Raw genomic sequence first — 16,602 nt, 5'->3', positions numbered from 1 at the left:
TTTTTATCAGCTGTTTGGACTCTCATTCTGACGGCACCCATTCACTGCAGAGGATCCATTGGTGAGCAAGTGATGGAATACTATTATAATCTGTTCCAATGCTCATCTACACCTTCAATTGCCTGATGGTGAGAACATTTGCAGCAAATTTTCATTTTTGGGTGAACTGTTCCTTTAAGTACATTCTTTCAAATTAGGAAGTGAACTTCTTTTTCATTGGTGTTTGAGCAGAGATTGATGAAAAGCATGAGGGTGGGCCGCATCAGAGGCACCAGCAGCTGTGGGGTGACACCAGAGGGTCTCCGTGTCCCACCCCCTAAAAGAAGAAAAGCGAGGGGCTGGATGAACCGATTCATGGTTAATTAGAGAGACGTCTGCCAGAGTCTCGGTCTGAATGAGGGCCGATGGTCCTGCACACGCCCAGATACATAAATATGGCCAGACTGGCGCAGAGAGAAATGAGTTTGCACTTTCATAGCTCAGGAGATTTAATGCATATTAATTTAAGTTTCTGCTAATTCCTAAAAGCAAATATAGATAGAAATTTGTAGTTATCGTATAGTAAGAGTATGTAAAATGAAGCTTAAATCACTTGAATTTGTAGAATCAGTAGAATATGATGAGGAAATATAAAGTGCATTTTGTGATCTCTGACTTTTGATTGAAGACTTTGAGACGTTTCTAAGATGGTGATAATGTTAGATTAAGTTTTACTAATTATGTGCTTTTGTTATTTTTATTATTATTTTTTAAATAATTATATTTAGCTTCAGTTAATTTCACTTTTAGTTTTATTTTAATGTTAGTTTAAGTTTTAGTAATTCTCGTGTGCTTTCATCATTTTTTTTTTTTTTTTTAATATTTCGATTAATTTTTAATTTGGCTTTATTTTAGTTTCAGTCATTTTAATTTAGTGATAATACTGGGGTCTTATTCTTAGGAGAAACATCTGAACAGTGTATTATTATTATTGTTAGAGTTATTATTTTTAACTAGCTTTTATTTTATATCTTCAGTTTTTATTATAATGTTAGATTAAGTTTGAGTAATTTTGTGCTTTTGTCATTTTTATTTATATATATATATATATAGCTTTAATTAATTTTTTATTTCACTTTTAGTTTTACCAGTTTTAATTTAGCGAGATTAATGGGGGCTTACTCTCAAGAAGCATCTAAACAATGTTATTTTATTATTATTTATATGCTCGTTAATGTTTTGAATGAGCTTTTTATATTTGTATATTTTCTGTATTTCATTTATTTTTATTAAATTTTTTTAATTTCATATTTCATATTTTTTTTAATTTTAGTTTTAGTAATTTTAGGACTTCAATTTGCTATGAAACAACTGAGATTTATATATTTGAGATTTACCCTAAATAACGTACGTAATGTGACATTGAGCTCAAAGAACAGTAAAACAAGTCTTGAACCCAATGCAACTGGTTCTTGAGAAGAGAAGCTAAAACCAACAACTTTTTTTGTTCAATAATGAATGAGTCATTTGCAGAAAACCAAATCTGTATAATCATATGCGGAGGATGTCATTTTTTCCCCTAAATATTTTAGTTCAGCCTCCTCTAATGATTTTTCAGAGACGGGCCGCTGGTGTGCCGGACGTTGATGAATGTGCAGCTCTTCATGTGCCGCTCGTACATCATTGTGCATCAGTCTACAGCTTTACAGTGAAAATCTTTGGCCGTCCAGTGGGACTCGGTGAGGACAGAAATGCATACACACACGTTCAGCTAAAAAACACACAAGTGCTGAAAAGCATCAGACACCTGACGCTGCTGCGCTCTCGCTGCCATTGAATGTGCTGCTGTTATGGCTCTCAGAGGCAGATAGAGACGTTTCCAAAGGGCCAAGAGCAACATTAGACCCACAGTTTACACGTTTATAGCCATAGATGATTTGGAGAGTTCATGCGCTTGATTAGTGCTTTCGGCAGTGGGACTGTGAAAGAGGAGATGCTCTGAGATGTTTATGTTCTCATGATGCAATCTAATGGAGCGACTGGATACTTTCAGGTTTAAGATTTCAGCTTTAAATGTATGTGAGTGTTCAAGGACACGTATATGCTTTAACTTAAGACTGTTACTGAGACATTATTGGGATCTATTCTGAAACTCACACACAATGGACAAGGTAAGATAAGGTAAATGGAGTCAAATATGTTGATCTGTATTATTAGCTGAGAGTAAACTAAAGGCTGCAGCAGCTGCTGTGAGTCATTAGACGTCAGATGAAGCTCATCTGTTCAGATGTGATGATGATGGCAGATCTTTGTCCTCTTCTCTCTTTCTCGCCTGAATCACAATAAGTGGGTCACTGTGTGAATAAACTGCAGCCTGAGGCACGACATCACGCCACAATAACACACCTGCCAACGACACACACAATCAATGTGCAAAATATCTGCAAACACAAGAAACATGCAACGATAGCCTGCCTTTGTCTACACACACAATCACACACACACACACACACATGCATGTGTCTAATTGTCTGATCTAGATAGACATAGAAATGTGTTCACAAAAGAATTCGATTTATAATGTGCGTGTGCACACACACACACACAATTATTTCTTTGTGTTGAACATACACCAACACAAATGATGTAAACATACAAAGTAATTTTTTTCTGACGCAATAAATCTTGTGACCACTTTACAATTTATAATGATCATTTGTAAATCAGCAGTGCCAAGTATTGCTGCTACATATTTTCCCATATTTAATTACATTACAACAGAAATCATATTTTTTCTTAACTTATAGCTACTATAGATGCATATAATTTTAGAGCTTTTTTATTTGAAATACTTTTATAGTTTATTTTTGTTGTTCATTCATACGTTAAGTATTTATCTATTTATCTATTTATTTTTCCTGAAGCTTTAAATCTTACAGTATGTGACCACTTTATATTTTATAATGGTCATTTGTAAATCAGCAGTGCCAAATATTAAACAGCAGGCTGATTTTATTCTACAAGTACTCAGAAACAAACCTGCTTTAGGGTGGATCCTATTTTATGAGTTATGGAAGTTATAAAGATTATTGAAATGTTTCACTTATAGCCTTTGTCATTAAAAAAGAAAAATACAATGTGACTTTTTTTGAGTTTAGTGTTTAAAAGCATTCCGACAGGCAAAGAGGAAGCGCAAATATAAGACTTTTTTAATTTTATTTGTGTTGCATGTTTTGATTCCCAGATTTTCTTTTGTGTTATTTCAAAGGTTTAGTGATTTTAATATTTTTCTAAAATGTGGAAAACAATTAGTATATAGGAATTCATTAATTTAATTTAATAAAATTTAATAAAATTTAATTTAATTTAATTTAATTTAATTTTTTTTCTTTAAAAACCTGTCCAAAGGGACAAGAATGTTTCTTTTAAAAAAGCACCTAATTGATTTAATCACCTTTCTATTTAATTTTTTTTCTATTTTATGTTACTTTAAGAACAGCCAAAAGGACAGAAAAGTTTCCTTTAAAAATCACCTAATTTATTTAATTCTCTTTTTATTTTTTTTATTTTTTTATTTTTAAACACCCCAAAAAGACAGGAAGGTTCTCTTAAGAATCTCAGAGTTTATTTAATCACCTATTTATTTATTTACTTTTTTCTTCTTTAAAACATCCAAAGGGACAGGAAAGTTCCTTTTAAAATCACCTAATTTATTTAATCACTTTTTTTCTTTTCTTTTCTTTTCTTTTCTTTTGTTTTCTTTCGGTAAAAACATCCAAAGGGATATAAAAGGTCCCTTAAAGATTCACTTTCATTTGATATTGCATATGAACACATAAATCCTCAAAATCAAGAAGAGGAAAATCTACTTTCCACTGTATATTCATATAGTTCTGGCAGATGCTTTTGCATGAGATATTATTGTGTGTTAACGCTGTGCAACTTTGTAAAGTTAAAGTTAGAATGTGTTTTAACCCCTACAGAAACGCTTGAGCGCTGCCAGCGAACTCGGACAGGCTCGGCTAGTTCCTCATAAGCAGGACTTCCTTTCTAGCTGTGAGCTTGATCAGATTCCCATCAGGAATTCCAGGCATTTTTCTGCGGCGTTCCTGGAGTTCCTCGCGACAGAAGCATGTGGACAGTCCGCAGGCGGTGTGTAAGCGGCTCCACACCACAGACCCCCTCCGCTCCTCCTCGGCCTCGCTGTCTCGCTCTCATGCTCATTCCCATCCCGGGTTGCCAGGGCAGCTTCCAGAAATCCCTGCTCTCCTGTAATGAGTCTGTGAGCGCCGGGATCAGCTGGGAACGCGAAGGGCCTTCTTGGGTTCATTTAGGGGGCAAAGGTGAGGCATAAAACTCACTTTGGGCTTTAAAGTGTTTGATTGTCCTCAAGTGTCCCATTACTCCGGATTATTTATAATTTTATTTATATTATTTACATAAAACTCTATTTTGGCTTTAAAGTGTTTGATTGTCCTCAAATGTCCCATTAGTATCAGGATTCAAGAGAGAGCATTTTGGCACAGTGATTGAAAAAAAACACTGACCTGTTTGTACTAAATTCAATTTAATTCACTTCAATTCCATTCAATAAAATAAAATAAAACAAATAAAATGTAGTTTTTGTATTAATCATTTTGTGCATCAAAAGGATGTTTTCATTTATTTATATTGCTCTTTTCATATTTTTATTTATCATATATTTATAGAATTTTAAATATGTATTATTTGTATGCATTTTATTTTTATTTATATATGTATTTATTTTATATTATTGTATACAAGCTGCATTATTTATTTATTTTCTTTTTTGTGTAAGAGCATAACTGATGTACTACGAGGAACATATTTTAATCTATTATCTATCTAGTTTTTGTCATTAGTTTTTGTTTTTTCATTTTAGTTTTAATTATTAAAAATTAAGTTCTATTTCAGTTAATGTACAATCTAAAAAATGCTGGGTTGTTTCAACCCAACTTTGAGTCAAACATAGAATTTTAAATATGTATTATTTGTATGCATTTTATTTTTATTTATATATGTATTTATTTTATATTATTGTATACAAGCTGCATTATTTATTTGTTTTCTTTTTTGTGTAAGAGCATAACTGATGTACTACGAGGAACATATTTTAATCTATTATCTATCTAGTTTTTGTCATTTGTTTTTGTTTTTTCATTTTAGTTTTAATTATTAAAAATTAAGTTCTATTTCAGTTAATGTACAATCTAAAAAATGCTGGGTTGTTTCAACCCAACTTTGAGTCAAACATGGACTAACCCAACTGTTGGGTTAAATTTTTAAATTACATTTTTAACCCAAAATTTGGGTTAGTCCATATTTGACCCAAAGTTGGGTTGAAACAACCCAGCATTTTTTTAGAGTGTAAGTATAAGAACATCAAAAGGTGATCATCGCTTAAAGGTAAAGTTGTGCAGAATGTTACTCACCCAAGTTTAACGCTGAAGCTTATGAACTACAGAAGTGATAATAGTCAAATGCATGAAAAATACTCAAATGTTGTGGTTGCTTTCATTTTTTCCACTTCTACAGACTTAAGTAACTTTCATGAGTTACTCTGTTTGGTTGCTGTTTGACTGACAGAAAAATTGAACAGTGAGATCAATAGGAGTTCACAGGCCACAGGATGACATTATGGAAAGCAAGCGTTCTGCCGATGATAACGCAGGGAAACGGGCAGAGCGTCTAACCTGTGTGAGCTTCATTAATTCCCTCAGTCCAGCAGCACAATATCAATAGCCATCAGAGAGGTGCGGACGTTCTTCAGGGGAAAGATCAGCCAAAAACGTATCAACAACGATTTGTGGAGGAAAAACTGTTGTGAATTCTTATGAAATCGGCCAACCTTTCCCAAATCCACACAAAGGCCATGCCGCAATACCGAACTAATTTTTCACTTAAGGCACTTGTGAGTCAAGCCAGCAAAGGTCGGCTCCCAAGGCAGCGCAGAAGAATGAAGACATTAAATGTGCTCTATGTATTGATTGGTTTGTTATTAGTTGGGGAGAGAGGAGAAGAATCAAGGCAGAAAAGTTGTGTGATGAACACCTGAGGTCTAAAGAGCATTCGGCAATAAAAGCAGGATTTGGATCCGTGGCGGAAAAACAACTGTTGACTGTTGATACTGAACTCAACATGGAGACTTCCAGCTTGAAGTCCTTTAGTAAGACATCTACAAAGAGACGATCACTGATAAAAGTGCTTTCTGAACAGCTGTGTGATGCTGTACTGTAGATTTCCATTCATTTCTATTGTTGTGGTTTCATCTATTTCAGATAAACAGTTTCTGAAAGGAACGGAGTGGCTAATTGTCTAAGTGGCTGATTTGATCAAAATAAGCTGCAAGGTGGAAAAGATCATGTTTGGAGGCAGATGTGGGACATTATTACTGCTAGACCTAAGACTTTTCATATAAGCAAATTAAATTAGATTAAACTGAGTTTTGCTTAGGCAAGTACCACTCATATACATCAATACGGTTTGTTTGCATGTATAATAATTGTATAAGAACTGGATTTATTTATTTATTTATTGTATACTGGTTTTAATTGTTTTTATTCAGCTTTTTTATTTAGCCTGTTATTATAGTACATCAAGTTAAACTGATTAAAAATTAGAAATTTGTCTTTGGCGAATAGCTGAAATAAAAAGTTTATTAAAAAAAAATATTTTAAATGACCTGTTCGTTTGATTGCATCTATTGTCGTCATTTGTAAGTCGCTTTGGATAAAAGCGACTGCTAAATGATTAAATGTAAATACAATTTTTAATAGCTCATTTTAGTTCATTTTATTTTAAATAATGTATTTTTTTAAGATTCTGTTTTAGTTTTCATTGACTATATACCCTGACAAAAGGCCATGAAATGATAAATAATAATAAAAATTAATACAATTATTAATAAAAATAATATTAGCCTGCATTTGTTTAATTAAAAATACAATAAATGCAGAAATATTGTGAATACTATTTGTATATTATAATATATTATTATAATAGTATAAAATACATCATTATAATATAATATTATAAATTATAACTTTATTTTACAATAATATAATAATTATATTACAATTAAAATATTATTTATTCATGTGATGGAAAACACACACACACACACACACACTGTTTTGTAGGCCAATACAAGTAATTTTAGTTTTTTTAAGTAATTTGTTAACTTAAACGAGAGACATGGAAAAGGAATTCATAAATCCAAATGAAAGATTCATATGATTCCAGGTGAGCTGGGAATGCTGTTTGTGAGAGAATGAGAGACAGAAAGCCAGTGGTGTTGTGGTATCAGCATCCACATGGTTTGCATTTCTCCAAATCCCACCACGAATCTCCTCCGACAGAACAGGTCGACGCGGAAATCCAGATAAAGATACTGCGTGCAGGGGACAGAGTCGAATCCAAACTCTTATTAAAACATGCATTATATGCTGCTGGGATTACTGAAACATTCTTTTGTTTGAGGAAAAGCAACGCAGATAAAAGATATGATGGAGACAGATTTATGACTGATAACTCAGTCAAGCATGGTCGCTGCATTTCTAAACAAATGAATGTGTCATTGGTTTATTTCATATGCTAAACCACATCATTACAGCAAAGACTAAAACATTATGCCTGAATCATGATGAGCTGAAGTCTCTTCTCTCTGTGTTAGGCTGATGTGACAGCACTGGCCTCCCGACCTCCTCATCCTCCACTAAAGCTTCTGCTTAATTCAATTAAACTCTTAACTGCATGGAGAGTCTGGGTAAATATTATCATAAACTTCTCCACCTTCCTTCAGCCACAGACATCGCCATGTTCACATGAAATGCTCCCGCGGTGTTCACCAAATAATGTTCAGTGTTCAGTTCGGATCTTGAAAACTTAACCATGCTGAACAACGAACACCTGTCATTTGTATATATGTGGAGGAAATAGAAAAATGCAACTTACAATAAAGTCTCATTTGTTATTATTTGTTAATGCATTAACTCACATGAACTAACAATGGACAACATATTTTACAGTATTTATTTGTCAATGTTAATTAATAGAAATGTTCATTTGCATGGTAGTTCACAGTGATTTAACTAATGTTAACAGATAAAACAGATTAAAAAATTATTTTAATAATGTTTTTGTAAATGTTGAACTTAACATTAACTGTGTGTGTGTGTGTGTGTGTGTGTGTGTGTGTGTAAATACACCACACATTATATTATAAATGTATATATATATATATATATATATATATATATATAAGTAGATTTTTTATATATATTATATTGCTGCCTGTTTTTTAGTTTGTAGATTTTTTTTATTATTTTGATTTATTAATTTATTTAAAAAAGTATAAATAGGCCTATTTTCACTTGCAAACACCAGATTTTTTGTTTTTATTAAATACTTTATTAATGAACCTCTTGATAATTTCTTGACTTCCAGCTATATTTTATTTATTTATTTATTTGTTCATCCATTCATTCATTTATTTTTGAGGTTTCTGTAACCCGTTCACCTGTGTTTGCTCCCCTTGAATGTTCTTCTGTTTTCAGGAAGATGCAGTATATGGTGTATGTCCTGATGCTCTGCTGGTTTAATGAAAGGTGAGTTCTTCAGGCCAGAGTCACGTTTGCCTCCAGCCGCCGCTGCGCTGGGGGCACAGACAACAATCCCAGGATTCTGTGTGCTTTTGTCCGGAAATAACAGACACAAACCGGGGGTCAGACGCTGAGCTCTGGAATGTAGATGAAAGACGTGGTCTGCTGCAGCAGGTGGGGATGCTTAGCTTTAATCAAAAGATGATTGCTTATGTTTGGCTGCTATTTGACTTCTTGTTTTTCAGTCTTGTGCTTCAGGTCAGACATGGCATGACTTTTTATGCGCTCCGTTCTGAGATGTGACTCCAGTTCGACAGGTGAACCCGGGATCAGTGTTGCGATTTCAAATTTAATCTCTTTTTCCAATGTACACTGTACAAAATGCTTGTGATTTTAAAAAATGCAACAGTAAAACAAATGGAAAATATGAAGTACCTTATCATTTGCAGTGAAAATTTGATATAACAAGACAATACACTAACTTCTATGGTAAAATATTAAAATATATTTTAACGTGAACGTTTCAATGTTTTGTGATGAAATTTATGTAGGTCAGTGGCCATTGTACAGTGTACATGTGATGTGGGATTTTGGTTGTACATATTAATGTTTACAGTAAAAAATATTTTAATTTATAGTAATTTTTTGCTAGTATTATAACATACATTTAACCAACATTTTTTAAATGTTTTTGTAAGAAGTCTCTTCTGCTCACCCAGGCTTCATTTATTTGATAAAAAATACAGTAAAAACAGTAACATTATGAAATATTATTATTAAATAACTCTTTTCTTTTAAAATGTAATGTATTCCTGTGATGCGCTGCTGTATTTTCAGCATCATTACTCCAGTCGTCAGTGTCACATGATCTTCAGAAATCATTCTAATATCCTGCTCAAGAAACATTTCTGATTATTATCAACAGTGAAAACAGTTGTGCTGCTGAATATTTTTGTGGAAACGGTTACATTTTATTTTTCAGGATTCTTTGATGAATAGAATGTTCAAAAGAGCAGCATTTATTTGAAACCAAAATCTTTTGTAACAGAAATGTCTTTACTTTCACTTTCGAATTTAATGCATCATTGCTGAATAAAAGTATTAAGTCCTTAAAAAAATGTTTGTGCTTGCATTATCATACTCGAAATTGAAAGAGAAAGAGAAAATCTGGGCAAGACATATGTTTTCTATCACAACCATGAGATTTGCTGCTTGTAATTGCTAGTGATCATCAAAGTGCTTTTAGGGGAAGTGGCATTTTCATAATGGACAAAAAGCATATATTGTATTTTTAAAAAAAAAAATCTGTTATATCTGCATGCACATATAGCACTTGTATGGCTTGATTTGATTTGGAGTTCCCAGCGCTGAATCCCATCTTCATCTAAAGGCTCCATATCCCTGACTGAACATCCAGTGAGGCCTCTCTAGATCCCTGCAGATGTTCCTGTCTCTAGTCCTCTCAATCCAGGGCTCTCACCTATAGATCTGCTCCAGGTGAACAATAGATTCTAACTATATTTTTTACAAAATTCAAATAAAGCATCTATACAGACAATTCACTTTAAAATTTTCAAGCTGAAATGAACACTATAGCAGTAAAATGGCAACAACTTTTATTCCTTTTCACACAAATTATTATTATGGGGGCAGATTGTTAGTTAATAAATACTTATTTTCTTTGCACAATACTATGTTATGACGTCAAAATGTTTTTTTTTTCATGATTGGTAAACTAATACATTTTGGCGTTTGCATCACAGCTCCATTTCTGATTTGTTGCCAAAAAATAAATAAATTGGCATTCTTTATTGGAATCTACAGGGAACCTTCCATTGCACAAAAGCTTCTTTATAGTGGAAAAAGGTTTTTTAGATTATTCAAATGTTCTACACTCTTAAAAATAAAGGTTCTTTATTGGCATTGATGGTTCCATGAAGAAACTTTAACATCCGTGGAATATTTCCATTGCACAAAAGTTTCTTATTAACATTTTGAGAACTGTTCCCTGAAAGGTTCTTTGGGGAAGCAAAAATGTTTTTTCTACACTCTCAGGAAAAAAAGGTACAACAGCTGTCACTGGGGCGGTACCTTTTCAAAAGGTACACTTTTGTACCTTTTAGGTACTAATATGCACAATTTAGGAACTAATATGTGCCTTTAAGGTACCAATATGGACACGTTAGGTACAAAGGTGTGCCTTTTGAAAAGGTACCGCCCCAGTGACAACTTTTGTACCTTTTTTTACTGAGAGTGTATGACATTGCTGTGAAAACCCTCTATTGGAACCTTTATTTTTAAGAGTGTTCATACTTGTTCCTCTAAAAAAAGTTCTTTGAGGAACCCAAAATGGTTCTTCACTGCAAAAACTCTCTTTTGGAACTTTTATTTTTAATAGTGCAATATCATTTTGCAGAAAATGTGACCATAGGCACATTTTTCCAATGAGTCTGGATTGGGATTCCTCTAACCGCCCTCACCGAAGCTTCTGCAGAATGAAGAAAGAAGAAAAGACTTGCCCACAGGTCAGTCTCCTCTTACAATAGCATTTGGGAAGCTCCAACCTGAACTCTGTGAAGCTTTCGTCAAAGTAGTAGGTTTCAATCCAAGCTCTTTCTGTGCCAAAAGCCCCAGAGTTCCTTCATTTCGGAGCTTCCCGTGTTCCCGACCCCAAGCCCATCTCCACCTTGAGCTCACGTGAGACAAGGCCCCCAGTCTTATCAAACAGGCTTTTGTTCTCCATGGCTTGGCCCGGGTCTCTGAGGATGAGAAATGCAGTTAATACCCAGGGAAGTGGCCCTAATCGCCCGGCGCTATTACTGCGGCCAATATTCAAAGAGATGACAGACTTATTGATTCCAGAGCTGCAGGTGGACACAGGTGACTTCCCCCCTCCACGGCCTCGGGTTTGATCTCCGCTCGGCTGGGCAGGAACAGCTCCATCTCACCTGCGCCGTGGCATGCAGAGTCCATCTCAGACCATTAGCTCCAGAACTGAGCTTAAGCCCTCAATTGGGCCTGATGACTCCTGAGTGTACAGCTGATTGAGACACTACTGCAGTCTGGGGATTGTCTGCTCGACGTGTCTCTACAAAAGATCAAATTCTTCTGAATGTGAGCATTTAAAGGTGCACTCTGCAATTTTGTGCTAATTTAAAAAAAAATGTTACAAAAAAAGCTGAGAAGCATGTGTGATTCACTAGACAGCACAAAACTTAATGAGTAAATGTAAAAAACAAATCGAAACCATGTACAAAAACCAGGGTCATCAACAATAATCATCACTTTTGTAATTCTGATATTTAAAAATGTATAAAAAGACGTAAAAATAATCTATTAGTTAACTTACAGTGAAAAAAAATTTTTTTTTAGTGAAATTGTGAAATTTATTATATTAGAAACATGTAATAGTGAAAAATAATATTTGAAATGTCAAGGTAATGCATTATATATCATTGAAAAAATCAATAAAAAAATATGTTTTTAATGTAATGGTTTTAATGTTATGATGGTGAAAATGTGAAGACAATGTGGCGACCAGACAGTCCAAACATCATGAGTACAAGTGAGAAATAAAATATCTATGCAAGCAACCATTTGCCAAAAAAAGTCTTAAATAATAAGTGGTGAATAAATGGAGAAAATAGACAGTTTTTCTTTTTTGAAAAATTCTTCAGTAAAACCTGTTAATATGTTAACGGTAAGTTATCTTACCATATATAGAGTAGTAAAAAAAAAAAAAAGTAAATGTTGTTTGCATTTAAATTGAGAAAATGGACAATTTGAAAATGGAAAATTTTATGTTTATTGTTTTATGCTTAAAAAAAAGATGAATGTACAGTGGAGGCAATGGATTCCATGATTGCATGTGATTATGGGATATGTGTGATGTCTGGCAACTTATGTTCTTGCTTTTCTCAAAAAGCAATACAAATAAGAAAAAAACTAAACAAAAAAAAATATATATATCTTCAGTGTGAAGCAGAAGTTAGTAAACAAACATCATGCATCCAGACTGACAGGTGTCAGTACAGGGTCATATTGGGATGAATATGAGCATCTTTAATAAACCCGACTGACTTTATTTGAGGTAGAGAAGTAAAAAAATGGGCATTTAAAAGTTGTATAATGACTGTAACCCTGTATAATTGACTGTTATCCCATTTCCAATATACAATAGGCCATACTAGTCAAAGGTTGGGTCACACCAACTCTTTTTTAGATTTAACATTAAAATAAAGTCAACCAAATATGAAATATCAAAGCAAAAATAGTGACCAAGAAAATGTAAAATATGTAGAACCAATGCAAACTATCTAAGCTTTTTCTTTGTCAAGATTCCAGGTCTGCTCAGTCCAGACATTCATCAACCAACTTTATGAACTTTTACAATATTACCATCTTAAAAAAGTGTTTTATTTGTCTGTTTGTATGGAAATTCATACATAGGCACAATAATGTCCACAAAACTAATTTCAGACATTTAAGTGAAAGCCTTTAGATCAAAACATCACGAGAAACATGCATTCAGTCAAGTTTCTCCATAGCTGCGATAGTTTAATGCATCTTGCATCACTTCGCTTTAACCTTTAGTAACACAAGAAAGAAAATACATTCAGTAGTCTCCTTCTTCTACACGAGGCACAGGTGTTTCTGATCAAATCACTGTGCAATAGTGCCATAATAGTTCTCCATGAGAGGTGTTAGTGACTGAGTTCTGGTCAGCGAAGCAAACCTAAGGATCAGTAGGATCTAGCGTGAGCAGTTTGGGCGAGTGTGCACGCTAAGTGTTGGCAAGGTCTCTCTTGAGCTATGCCATGTTTTGTGCTTCACTCACTGTCTGTCAGTACGGGTGAGATTGCCGGTAGGAATATAATCATACACTATTGTGCTTCCCTGAGATCTATAATGGAAGCCCATTGAGTTTTCTGTCACCGCTGGCCTTGATAGTGTGTCCATCAAAATATTGATTCAGTAGGATATGTAATGGCACATTGATTTTCTGCTGAAGGTGAGGAGGGATGGACAGAAGCCTTTTTGTTTTTCCCGCACGACTCAAATCAAACCTCTGGACGCTCATTCTTAGAGTTGAGGGAAGGGATTTTGATTGTTTTATGGCTATTGAGCTTCAGAGAAGGTTAAAGTCGGTATAATATTAATCTTTGAACCAACTTTGACAATCGAGAGACAGAATCTGGCTTCCCCAGAGAAGAAGTTTATTGCTCATCAGGAGGATTCAATATCAACGTCGTCCTAGATGTTTCTCCTAAAATTCCTTAGCAGAAATAAAAACACAAGGAAACAGCTGATGTACAGTAAAAGTGTAGACTTATAAAATGAACGTGGATTGCAGCTCAGATCATTAAGTTCAGACATGTTTGAGTTCACTGGGGATCTGACTGAGTCAGGGTTATATTATTGGAAACTACAACTAAAATCATAAAAAATTATAATATATATATATTATAATATTATATATATATATATATATATATTTATGTATTGAAATAAATGTTAACTGAAATATACTTTTAAATATATTTTATTTCAGTTTTATATAACTTAAATATATTGTATTTCAGCAACATTTCTTACTAAAATAAAATTTCAATTAAAATAATTAAAGCTAAAATAACTATTAAAATTAAAAAATTAAAAAAACGAATAAATAAAAAATAAATATAATCATTAAAATGACCAAAAAAAGCCACACACACACACAAAAAAATGTTGAGCAGTTTGTATGGGGTAAAAAAGGGTAAAAAATTGACAAGCACGAGGTCTTCATTTGTTCATCTCACTGTAAATGATATAAGCCACCATTTCACAAAGCTTAATGGCAGCAGATATATGAACATATATCTGTTGAACATATATCAAATGAATAAATAGTCATCTTTGTCCTCATTCCAGAAAGATTCAATATAGTGGGTAACAGTAATATTCAGCGCTTCTTATCAGGTGACTCGATTGTTCTATATCTGAAAACTAAATGAATTCAGTTACACTCTGACAGCTGGGTGATTATATTAGACGTGTAGGCTATATTTCATAAGAACTGCAGTGATGTCCTACTACTTGTTTCACTTCTGTTTCAGTTTTTATAACCATTTCTTACTATGTGTAAGTAAGTTGTTGTTTTTTAACGTGTGTTTGACTCAGTTTTATTTTTTAGGATTACTGATAAACTACTGTCATTTGATTTGTGTAATTTGTATTTGTTATTTATTTTAATTTGAGTTAAATTATGTCTGAATTTATTATGTCCGTATAGGTCTTTTATTAAGTTTTAGTTGTATTTAATTTGAGTTATTTTACTACTTCAACAAACTAAATGGAAATGAAATAATATATATATTGAATTTATACTGTGTAAATGTGTATATATATATATATATATATGTGTGTGTGTGTGTGTGTGTGTGTGTGTGTGTGTGTGTGTGTGTGTGTGTGTTTGGCTTTATTTTTTTGTTTTTCATTTAAATGTTAAGTTTTGAAATTTTGTCGTATGCATTTGTCATTTTTATTTAATCTCTTTATTTTGAAAACGTGTATAGGTAGTATTTATAAAGTTTTAGCTTTTAGTTTTGGATCTGTTTTTAGTTGTTTTAATGCTACAACTGATTGCTTCTGTTGTCCTCGTTTGCTTTGGATAAAAGCGTCTGCTAAATGACTAAATAAATAAAATAAATAAATAAATGTTAAAAGTCAACATGGACAGCGTTGTTTATATTAGTCTCGCCATATTATATTTATATTGTTTATATTAGTTTCTCCATGAACGTTAGTTTTTATCTGTTTCATTTTTTTAAGCTGTTGAATTAAACGAAACAGATGAAATTAAATTAAACTGATCACACATTTAAGGATCTGCTCTCCTTTTACATTTAAAATACAGCTAGCTCACTTTTGGGCCAAACTGTCTGTTGCTGTAGTGCTGCGTTTATCCTATAGCGCCACCTGCTGAGCATTTTTTAAAAATACATCAATTCATATTTTTAATTAAGACCACGGCAATCTACAAAACCTGAAGAACCTGTCTGATATGGAGGACGAAACCTGCAAAAACTATAAATAAATAAATACACAAATAAATAAATGTTTGTATAAATACACAAATTCTTGTTTAAATACATATAGAAATAATTAAACATGTGATTAAAGTAGGCAAATAAATCAAATAAAATAGTGGACAAATGGAAAATGTTTAAGGAAATGCAAAACTGCAAAAAGCTGGGGGCGTGGCTTTCCCGCTGACAGGAGATGCATGGTGTAAATCCAGTATAGCCTAGTAAAGTCACTTTTTCCGTTCAACAGAGCAAGATACATAGAAAACTGAGCTGTATTGTCCGTACAGTATCTGTGACTTTACAAACGACCCAACGAAATGGCCAGTGTCGTTTCCTGACGAAATTTTTTGTAACCCGATTGAGTCTCCAGCTAGAGACAGCTGTAATATCAGTATCCCGCGGTCATCATGAGACGACTGGTATGAAGTGGTTTAATCGAGGAACAGACCGCTTTTTCCCATTAGTTATCAGAACAGAAAATACAGGTGACAAAATTATGTTTATTAAGCAAATAACGGTTCAGTATTGCAATTAAGAGCTACGTAAGCATTAATATTTTACATTGGCCACTTAAAATCTTTTATGATTGAACTCTCTCATGATTATAACTACAAAACTAGCCCTGTGAAAAAGTGTAAGATAATAACCAGTCCCCTTGACTGATGAAGTTAATACGCATGCGCAGGCAAACGCTCACGCGTGTCACACACGATCCGCCTACTCTTGCATAATTGACACCCTCTCATTAGCATGTTGTGCAGAGGGGAAAAAAAGTGGAACTACATTCAGAAATAAATGAGTGATCAAAGGAAAATAAATAGGATGAGTTAAGCATTTCCTTAAACATTTTGCATTTGTCCACCAATTTATTTTATTTATTTGCCTACTTTAATCACATGTTTAATTATTTCTATATGTATTTAAACAAGAAT

The sequence above is a fragment of the Sinocyclocheilus grahami genome, unplaced genomic scaffold (genome assembly GCF_001515645.1).
Source record: "Sinocyclocheilus grahami isolate Dianchi unplaced genomic scaffold, SAMN03320097.WGS_v1.1 scaffold142.1, whole genome shotgun sequence".
Lineage (NCBI taxonomy): Eukaryota > Metazoa > Chordata > Actinopteri > Cypriniformes > Cyprinidae > Sinocyclocheilus > Sinocyclocheilus grahami.
This window is presented reverse-complemented; position numbering follows the sequence as displayed.